This window comes from Halichoerus grypus, chromosome 3 (genome assembly GCF_964656455.1).
Source record: "Halichoerus grypus chromosome 3, mHalGry1.hap1.1, whole genome shotgun sequence".
Lineage (NCBI taxonomy): Eukaryota > Metazoa > Chordata > Mammalia > Carnivora > Phocidae > Halichoerus > Halichoerus grypus.
The window spans coordinates 36,849,762-36,860,594 of NC_135714.1; the positions used below are offsets into that span (position 1 = coordinate 36,849,762).

At 37.7% G+C, this 10,833-nt stretch overlaps 1 pseudogene; it reads right to left on the bottom strand.

Moving 5' to 3' along the window:
* Nucleotides 1-803: 803 nt before the first annotated feature.
* On the bottom strand, nucleotides 804-1,220 carry LOC118533592 (profilin-1 pseudogene; annotated as a pseudogene).
* Nucleotides 1,221-10,833: the final 9,613 nt, after the last annotated feature.

The window sequence follows — 10,833 nt, forward strand, 5'->3', positions numbered from 1 at the left end:
ATCTAACCTGCTGTTGCTGATAAACACAATTCACCAGTGGAGAGTGGTTCCATGAACCTTTGACTCATGTGTGATGCATGATGCTTGGAGACTCCAACTGGGGCCAATCTATTCTCTCTGCTGTGCCTCTGACCTTGGATTATCACCTGTATTTGGTTCAAGTAATGAGATTCTCAGGTGGGATCACACATTTATTTTCTCCTAGAATTTAAGAGATCTCAGGGACTAGTTATGTTATTACCAGTCAAAGCAGGGATCCTTGGTTTCCAGGTCTCCCTTTGCTCTCCTGACAACAATTTCAGTCTCTTCCTTCTGAGTTGGAGCCCAGAATAAATAGAGGCTTGGGAGCTCCTGAATATTCCCTCAAGCCCCTAGACATGCATGTTTTCTCTGGGAAAGGTTCTTACACCCACACTGAGAGAAGTACCCTCCTGCAATAACCCCTTTAACAATTTCTATAATGACTCCTTTTAACCCAATTTCTATAATGTTAGCATATTAGTTTCCTAGGACTGCCTTAATAACTTGCCACTTAATTTGATGACTTTATTTTTTAGTAGAATCTTTTTTTATTCAGAAGACAACAAAACTCCCAAACTAAAAAGTTTTCCAACCCCACACAGGAGGGGTATGGGTAAGGGGAGGTGTCTGTCCATCTGGCTGTAGCCCTCAGCCCATGTGGTTTTGGCAACAATAGGGGGGATAGGGTGATGGCCCCCAAAATAAAATGGGGTGTGTGTGTGTATGGGAAGGAGAGGGGTGCAAAAGCAGTGGGGAATGGTCGGGGGAAAGGACAGATGAGGTCAGTACTGGGAATGCCGCAGGTGGGAGGCTCTTTCGAAACATTTCCTGTTGATCATACCACTGTGGACACCGGCTTTTCCCATCAGCAGGACTAGCATCTTTGCAGTCATGGTGAGTGATGTTGAAAGTGGGAGCTCCACCGGTGCTCTTGTTACAAAGAGCCACTGTAAATTCCCTGCCCTGCAGCAGTGAGTCCCAGATAACAACATTTCTGGATCCCAGGTGTCAGTCCATTCATGAAAAAAACTTGACCGGTCTTTTCCAACCAGGACACCGACCTCGGCTGGCGTGAGGTTGAGGAAGGTTTTCCCCGCAAGGTGGCCCCAGTGGAGGACAGCCCTAGAGCGCACGACGGCCCTGGGGTGACAGGTGCCCTCTGCCATGAGGTTATGGTTGTAGGCGTTCCATCTGGCCATGGCGCTGCTGCTGGGGCTGGGCTCAGGTGCCTGGGGCTGGCCGGCGGGGGAGGTGGAGAGCTTGGGCCTGCGCTGCCTCCGGACTGAGAATCTGCTAGCTGTGTCTGATGACTATAAAAAACAGAAATTCATCTTCTTAGTTCTGGAGTCCAGATGCTGGAAATCCTGGTGTTGGCTGTGGCATGCTGCCTAGGAATGCTGTAGGGAAAAATCTTGTCCAGCTTTTTCCAGGTCTGGTGGCTCCTAGCAATCTTCAGCTTTCCTTGGCTTGTAGCTGCATCCCTTCAATCTTTGCCTCTGTCTTATTTCTGCGTGTCTCTGTGTGTTCTCTCCTTTACTTATAAGATCACTAGTCGTTGGATTTAGGGTGCACCCTAATCCAGTATGACCTCATCTTACCTTAACTAATTACATCTGCAAAGAATTTATTTCCAAATAAGATTACATTCTGAGGTCTGGGGAGACATGAATTTTTGAGCACACTATTCAATTTACCATGCTTGGCTATTTATTTTCTCAATTCAAAGCAAGTTAGGAATACAGACAGGGGCAGTTTAAGGAGACTTCTGAGGTTGTACATGGAAAACAATGATAAATACTGGCTGAAAATCTGGCAATGAGGGAAAGGTTGAAAACTCTAAAGCATACTTAGGATGTTTGGTGTACATTATATCGGGCCCCCGAATGTATATACGTAATTATTCTATCAAGAACATGTTTATATGGAGGTATTGTCCCATTACTAGTTCCTAGAGACCATTTTATAAATATTAACTTAATTCTTCATAAAGAAACATAATACTTTTTCTATAAAACAAAATATTCCTAACAAATCTGATTTTCTTATTATCAATCTCATTTTCTCCTCTAAAATGCAACCTCCTTAAGAAAAAAAAGATGATGGATGCATTATTTCCAGTATGAACTAGCACAATTTTTCAATAATATCAAGTATTTATGGTATGTGTCTAATTAACTGGAGGTTTCTATGTCATAATAGTTAAGAGTGCAAACTCTGGTAACAAACTGTCTGGATCTGAAGCAAGGCTCTACACTGTGCTATCTATACTTTACTTTCCTCATCTGTAAAATGGATAATATAGTAGTACGTATCTCATAAGGTTGTATAAGAATTAAATGAGTATACAAATGTATGTCAGTGCCTGAATGTATATATGTATATATATGTATGTAGGGGTGTGTGTATTACATATACATGTTACATATATGTTACATATATATACACATATATTACATATATAGGTATACATGTAATATATATAGCTATATATGTTATATAATACATGTCATAGAAATTATTATATGCTTATCAAAGTTCTAAGTATTTTATTGGATCATGTTATATAATCTTCATAATTAACCTTTGAATTAAGTATCATTTTTATCATCTCCATTCTATAAATTAGAGAAAATGGTATTATCTACCAAAGAGATAATTAATTTGCTGAGGGTCACACAATGGAGTAGTTAGGGTACTAACCTAGGCAGCCTAGTTTCAAAGGTCATACCATTAACTATTATATAATATTGCCTCACTATTTTATAGGTAATTAATGCACACTTATTGATGACTTATTATTGACTCTGATTTCTGCTGGTTTGACTTGTTCATAAACCTCTCAGATTTCTCTTTAGTGGCTGAAGGTCACTTTATGAGTTATCTATCACTATACAACCAATTACCTCAAATTCTGATGGCTTAAAACAATAATAATTATTTGTTATCTCTCACCATCTCTGTGGGTCAGGGATTTGGGATGGTCCAGCTGGGCACGTTCTAATTCAGGCCTCTTAACTAGATTGCAGTCAGATTTTGGCTGGGGTGAAAGTCATCTGAAGCCTTGACTAGACCTGGAGGATCCATTTCCAAGATTGTTCATTTCCATGGTTGGCAAGTTCGTGCTGACTGTTGAAGGGAGGTCTCAGTCCCTCTTCACATGGGACCCTCCATAGGGCTCTCCACTTGAGTGTCCTTATGGCATGAAAGCTGGCTTCTTCCGGAGTAAACACTCTAAGAGATCAGGACAGCAGTTCCAATGATTTTTAGGGCCTTGACTTGGAAGTCACAAATGTTCTTCACTTCTGCTGTATTCTCCTGGTCTCAGAGATCTGTCCTGATCAACATGCAGGAGACTATTCAACGTCATGAGGTTTATCAGGGGCCATTTTGGAAGCTGGCTTGTATGCACAGCATGTTTCTGTCTCTAGCCTCTCTGTTTTGCTTATACCCTCTCTTCCTCTGGGTGATGCCTCTTCTGGATTCTACAGTAACCTACCCCTGAACTCACCTCCCCTTAGTTTAGAAAAGTAGGAAAGTGACCTACCCAAGGACAAGCATGTGTCACTCCCAGAAATTTTATTCCTGCATGGAAAGATACAGATTCAAAAGATCATCTGTCTAAATCATCCAATGAGTACATAAGAGGATTGTCTATAAATTTCTCTTGCCTCCCCTGGTTCCTGCTCCTTTTACAGCCTGGGTGTTCAGTTCTTCCAGAATTTCCTTTGTGTTCTTAGGTAAATCAGAGTTGGTGTTTTTCTTCATCATCAGAAAGTCCTAATAAGTAACCCCCCCAACACACACACCTCCAAGGATAAAATGCATAGTGTGTGTTATGTGGATTAAAAAATCAGGAAGCCTTTTTGCTGTTGTTGTTGAGTTGCTTGGTGTCTCAGGCAATTGAATCATTTTGCTCGGGGAGACATGTTTTCCCTGAAAGAGACTTGGGAAACCTGCACTAGGGACATCTTCCTCTTCTTTTGTCAGGTCTTGCCATCACAGGTTCAGTACTGAAAGACTACATTCCTTACAGATCTGGGCTTATTAATACGATTTCTGTTCAGAGAGAATTTGTTAATTTAGTTAACAGTTTAGACTTAATCTTGTATGTATAAAAGTCAAAATATGTCTGTCTTATATACTATTGATATTTCATTAAATATCCTGAAAAATTCAAAGTCTTTGATAAATTTATGACTCTCTCATATGCTGGAAGATTCCCACATACTAATGTGTACAAGACATTTCCTTTGTGAAAAATGGAATTTTTTAAATGTAAATCCATTTCAAATGATCCAATCTTCTTGATTTCATTATTATGAACCATGAACACAAACTTCTAAAATATACTTTCTCAGCTGGAAGTGTATCTTATTATTTAGGCTTCAAAGCTAATAGAAATAGACATTGTGTTCCAATCTTTTTACAACCTGAAAAACAAGCTTAGGGGAAGAAGGGATAGCATTATGTGTGGGAAGGTAAAAACGATAATAGTTTCTGGCACACTGTTAAGTGTGTGGGGGTGGTCAGGACATCATCAGCTGAGAAGGAAATATAAGAGTATTTATGTAAGGTGCTTTCTAAACATTTTCCCACCAAATTGATATGTTGAGGTCTTTTCCTGAAATGATTAATTGGTATCTAAGTCAGTTATTCCTTGTAAATGAATCACATGTAACGTGATGAATCAGGGACTAACATGACAAAGGCTACTGGACCATATTTCATTTGAAGATGGGATTTCAGTATATTCTAAGTAGAAAAAAGGATGCCTTGTGTCATTTGCTTGTGTTGAGTTTTACTGTTAAGTATTGATAATCACCTGAAACATTCATGCACACACAAGTATGCATATGAATTTTCATAGGAATCCCAGCTTTCTTCTGCACCCCGCTAGGGGCTTGGCTGTTTCACGTGTGTAGTGACTGTGTTCTGACTGCTGATAGGGTTTGTGTACCTGCAGATTTGTGTGAATACATGTGGCCATGCAGAGATGCGCATACTTGTTTGCATGTTTTATCTGTGTGGGCCTTGTATGTGTCTGTGTGTTTGTATGTCTTCTTACATGTCCTCCTTGTTAACTTATTTCATTCCACGCTCCCTAGTTACTACTTCCTCACACCTGTAGTATTTTGCTTCTCTTTCTTTCCCCTCGTCACCCCAATACAGAGTTCTCATAACCCTTTGAATCACGTAAGTCCTTCTTAGATTAAATGACTATTTGAGAATTCAGAATTCCTTTTCTTCCTTCCACTTTTCCTAAACTGTTCCTCTGTATTTTACAGAAATCTCTTCACTATTGTGGGTTGATAATATCTAAGATACATTTTCCTTATATGGGAGAGGAGACAGGCAAAGAAAGATAACTGATATTCCACGGAAGGGAAATATAAGTCAAGGAGATCTATTGATGGCATCTTTTGGCAGAGTGGTTTTAAAAATTACATAGAAGCAATATATTCATTTATTCACCCAGCATTTATTGATTTTCTTCTGTGGGCAAAGTAGTGTTCCAGGCAATATTTAACAGTGTTGGGAGAAAAAACATCCAAACCCAAGTAAATGATGTATTTGTTTAATAGGAAGATATCTCTCAAGAGATAATTCTAATAGAAAGAGCACTGGACTTGGAGACTGAACATCTACACCAGCCCTCCAGATCTCCATACTGTATCCAGAATCTTTATTTTAAAATGCAAAACCAATCATATTATATCTCCTTGTCCTTTAAATGGCTTCTTATTGTCCTTAGGATAAAGAAAGCAGTCTTGGGGCGCCTGGGTGGCTCAGTCCTTAAGCATCTGCCTTCGGCTCAGGTCATGATCCCAGGACCGGTCCTGGGATCGAGCCCCGCATCCGGCTCGCTGCTCCGCGGGAAACCTGCTCCTCCCTCTCCCACTCCCCCTGCTTGTGTTCCCTCTCTTGCTGTGTCTTTCTCTGTCAAATAATAAATAAATCTAAAAAAAAAAAAAAAGCAGTCTTTAACATGGCCTACAGATCCTGCATAGTCTGGCTCTCCTTACTTCTCTAATTTTATCTTCCAACACTGCCCCTCTTATGCTGTTTCCTGTGGCCACTGCAGCCCTAGTTCATTTCCTAGACAATGCTCCATCTCTCAGGACTGTTGCCCATTCTGTTTCTCTCTCTAAAGCACCTCTCCATTCCTTGCCTTTTTAACTTCCACTCACCTCACTTAAAACAGGTTAACTTGTGTTGGTTTCTTGAAACTATGTTGCTTTCCTTTGGATCACCTATCTCCTTTTTAATTGTATATTTATTTGTTGTTATTAACACTGTCCATTCCCACTCAACTATCTGGCCATCGGATTCCCTGTGCCTATCACAGTTTCTGACACACACAGTTTTTGAAAAATTGGGTAATTTGAGGAACTTATTTAACTGATTTGAAACAAAGTTTCAGCAATTATAGAATGGGGATAATAACTTATTCCATAGATTAACTGAGTGAATGTGTATTGAAACTTTGAGAATGCTGTAAAATATACAGGTAATACTTATAATAACCAAGAGGAATTTCTATTCTTAATTAATTTGGTTAAAAGAGAAGAACGGGTTGGTGATGTGGGTGTGAAGATTAAAAGAAACCATGTTTTCTTGTAGAAAAAAAAACAGTAAGAGGAAACTCTCCCTCCCCCCATATATATATATATATATATATGTATATATATATGTGTGTGTGTGTGTGTTAAGATAGTTTGAAAGGAAATTTTAAAATGAAAGTTTCTTCCTTCCTCTGTCTTAACTTCTAGCTGCAATCTGCAGTTGTAAGCACTTTAAAGAATGTTTGTTTTCAGTTCATGTGTGGTTATCATTGCTTCTCTAAATTATGTTTTTATTGCTATTTCTTGATTTATCAACTTCAGACAGTATCTACGCAGTTTTCATCATCGTTTTAATTTTTACCTTTCCTCTTTCTAGTACCAAATTATTCATATTATTTATAATTCTTCTAGTATTATATTTATGACTTCAAGTAATATTCTTCAACAAATATTTCTTGAATCATATAATTTATGAGTACTCATTGACCTCATATTACATATGATAAAGAAAGTAGTATACTTACATTTTTCTTAATTCTCCTTGCCATTGTGTTTTCTAAATTCTGTCTGCTGTATCAATTTTTTTTTTATTTGAGAGAGAGAGAGAGAGAGAAAGCATGTGCACAGGCAAGGGAATGGCAGGCAGAGGCAGAGGGAGAAGCAGACTCCCCATGGAGCAGGGAGCCTGATGTGGGACTTGATCCCAGGACCCTGGGACCATGACCTGAGCTGAAGGCAGACGTTTGACCAAATGAGCCACCCAGGTGCCCCAGCCATATCATTGACTTGCCAAATTATATTTTGTTTCATTTTTTCAAGTTTAATGTTATTGCCTGTGTTTTCACTGTAGATTGATTTTAAAAATTGAAAACAAATCAACCTCATAAAATATTAACATTATGTAAATGTGTGGTTAATGTTATGCATAAATATTATTTAAATTATTTATTATATTATTAAAATATAAATATCATTTCAATCTAAGTACTGTTGTGGATCCATTGGAAAGGGAATGTAATCCTACATAATTAAAATTGTGCCAAAAGAAAGAGAACATTCCAAGGTTTTAATGCTCAAAATCATAATATTTTAGGGTGTTCAAGATGTGGTCTCTGGGTTTCTTATACAGCTTATGGTTCTCCGAAGAGTTTCTAATTCCATTTTTTTGTTATTACTGGCAGCAAAACACCCCATAAGTTTAGTCATATTGGTAAAATCTTTCAAGATCTTGATTATACAGATCATTGAATGGGATCCGTCTTTTCCTTAAGGAAATTTTTTATAGAACCCTCTGACTTCCTGTTTTTATTTGAACCAATTGCACAGAAACTCCATTGCAAAATTATAATGAATCCAAATGTGCTTCTCTCTCTTGATTTTTTTTTTTACTTTTCAGGAATACAAACTCAAGTTTTTTGAAGGATGCCTGCAAGCATGTAATCATTCTTAATCTTGAAGATCTGAAAATGTTTTTAACTTCTCCCCAAACCTGATTGTTATTTTGACTGGATATTGAATTCCAGGTTCAAACTAATTTTCCCTGAGAAATTTCAAAGTCATTGCTCCATGGCCTCTTAGCCTTCTGTTTGGCTGAGAAGATCGATAGATTCTTCTTCCTTTGTAGGTAACATAGATGTACTTTCTAAAGATTTTAAGCACAGTTTTATTTTGCAGTTGAAATTCTGCTAGAATATGCATCTGTAGTGATTAATTCTTCGTTTTATATATATATTTATTTTTATATATTTTTAAATATTTTATATAAAATATAAATTTAATATTTAAAATATTTACATATTATATTTATATGATATTATTATACTTATATATTATATTTATATATATATAAATATATAAATAAATAAGTACATATATGTTTAATTAGGCTCTAGATGCAATGTGGGGCTCGAATTCACAACCCTAAGATCAAGGGCTACATGCTCTACCAACTGAGTGAGCCAGGTGCCCCTTTATTCATATTTTTAGAACAAAGTATGGTCTTTAACTCTGGAGATTATATTTTCCTTCAGCTTAGAAAAATTTTTGAAAAATTTCTCCTCTTCCCATTTTATATCCTCATTTCTTCATTTCTAGAATACTACTTAGACACATTGTCGTTCCTATATTGATTCTCCCTGTCTTCTTACTTTAATAATTTACATTATTTTAGTCTTTTTGCTTTATAAGTATTAATTAATTAATATGCTAATAAATGTTTATTGAATAAGTAAATACTGAGCTCTAAGCTCTGTGAATACAATAGGAAGTAGGCAAAAATCCTTGTCCTTACATTATAGCATCTAATACACCCTAGTTTAGGTTTTCTGAGTGATTTCCTCAGTACTGTCTTAGAGAACAGTAATTTTGCTTCATTTATGTTTACCTTATTATTTTTTAACCTCTATTGAAATTTTAAATTTGTTATCATATTTGTAATATATAAAAAATCTCTTTTCTTCCACTTTTTTTTATTAGGCTTCCTCTAGTTTTATGGTTTCAATATCTACTTGAACAGCATCAAGATTGCTAATTATGTTTCTTACAAAATTTTAAGTTTCAGAGATGTGATGTAAAAGTTTTTCAGGTACACATGGAAAAATCAGACCTGATCGCAGATGAAGACAATCTAACTAAATAGCTGTATTGTCTCTCAGTATGGAAGCTAAAGCTCCATGGATGTGGTATACTGTAGGACACAAAGAAAGGGAAAGGGTATATATGGCACATTCCTCATTATCTTTCTCTGGGGTAGTAATGTTCTTAAATGCCCAGGACACTCTCTCTCTTCCAACTCATTACTCATATTTGAAGGCATGATTGGAATACACTGGGGCAAATCTATGATCCAAGTGGGTCTAGGCCTCATCATTGGCTGTACCTTGGTCAAGTCTCCTCCAGGAATCACAGTTTGAGTCTGGAAGCCAGTGGTGTATCAATCTACCCACTGGATGATATACTTTTTTTTTTTTTTTTAAAGATTTTATTTATTTATTTGACACAGAGAGAGAGAGCGAGAGAGGGAACACAAGCAGGGGGAGTGGCAGAGGGAGAAGCAGGCTTCCCGTGGAGCAGGAAGCCCGATGCGGGGCTCGATCCCAGGACCCTGGGATCATGACCTGAGCCGAAGGCAGACGCTTAACGAATGAGCCACCCAGGCGCCCCGATATACTTTTTTGATGGTGGAAAGGGCAGAATAAACATTTTTGGAACCACAATAACGCAATACCACAGTACTCAACATGGCAAGAGTTACATTTCATTTCCTTATTCATGTACTTACCATGGTAAAGGTAATATTATACCATTAGGTTCACTGGCGCTCTGTAAATCTCTGCCATAGGAAGCTATTAATCGTGAGCTTTTTAAGCAGAGATGACTGGGGCTTATGTGGCTAAGGGAATGGGATACAAGGATAGCATTCAATATTGGTCTGGAATTCTGACAGATTTACATTCAAGTGATTTTCAAATTTGAGAGAAGCGGTTATGGAGTACTGTCTATCTAATAAGGGTGTGAAGTTATCATAAGTTGGGCACTCAGTACTGAGGATATGTATACATACATGCATACCCAGGGTGGTATGTGTGGTGAGGATGGAATCATAGGGACATGGAATTTAGTTACAGCTGTGGGACCTGGGAAAATGGGAAATGTGACCTTGGACTTCTTACTTTATTCAACAGAGACTTTCCATAAGCCAAGAGTTAAACCCAGAATCTGTTCCCCCCAACAAAGATGTGAAAATCTAAGATTTTTTAAAGACCTATGAACTCATTGGCCAATTTGTGAATCCTGTCCCAGGATAAGTCAGTAATTTTTCCTGCCAATGGCACAGTGCTCTTGAGCATAGTTATTGGCAGAATTTTCTCTGCCGGTGATGTGCTGCTCAGAATGGAAGAGCCAGTAGTAAGTGTCAGTACAAACTTCCATCAATAAATGTGGGTTTCATATCTACAAACAATACTTTGGAGACAAGCTCCCTATCACACATCTCACTGAGAGTAGTAAAGGAATCACTTCTCCTACTCTGCAATTGTCTTGTTACTTGGCTAGATGACGTGTTCCAGGCAGTAGAGCTCCCAGCAGTCAATTGCTTGTCTGAGCACCAGGCTGGCTAATGTGATAGAGATGAATGTATGCATATCGCTATTGGTTAGGAGCTGAAGAGACACAGAGTCCTGGTTACCATGCCAACAAGCTAAGGTTTGAGATAAGTAATTCACTCGTTTTTTTTTTTTAAGTTTGGTTT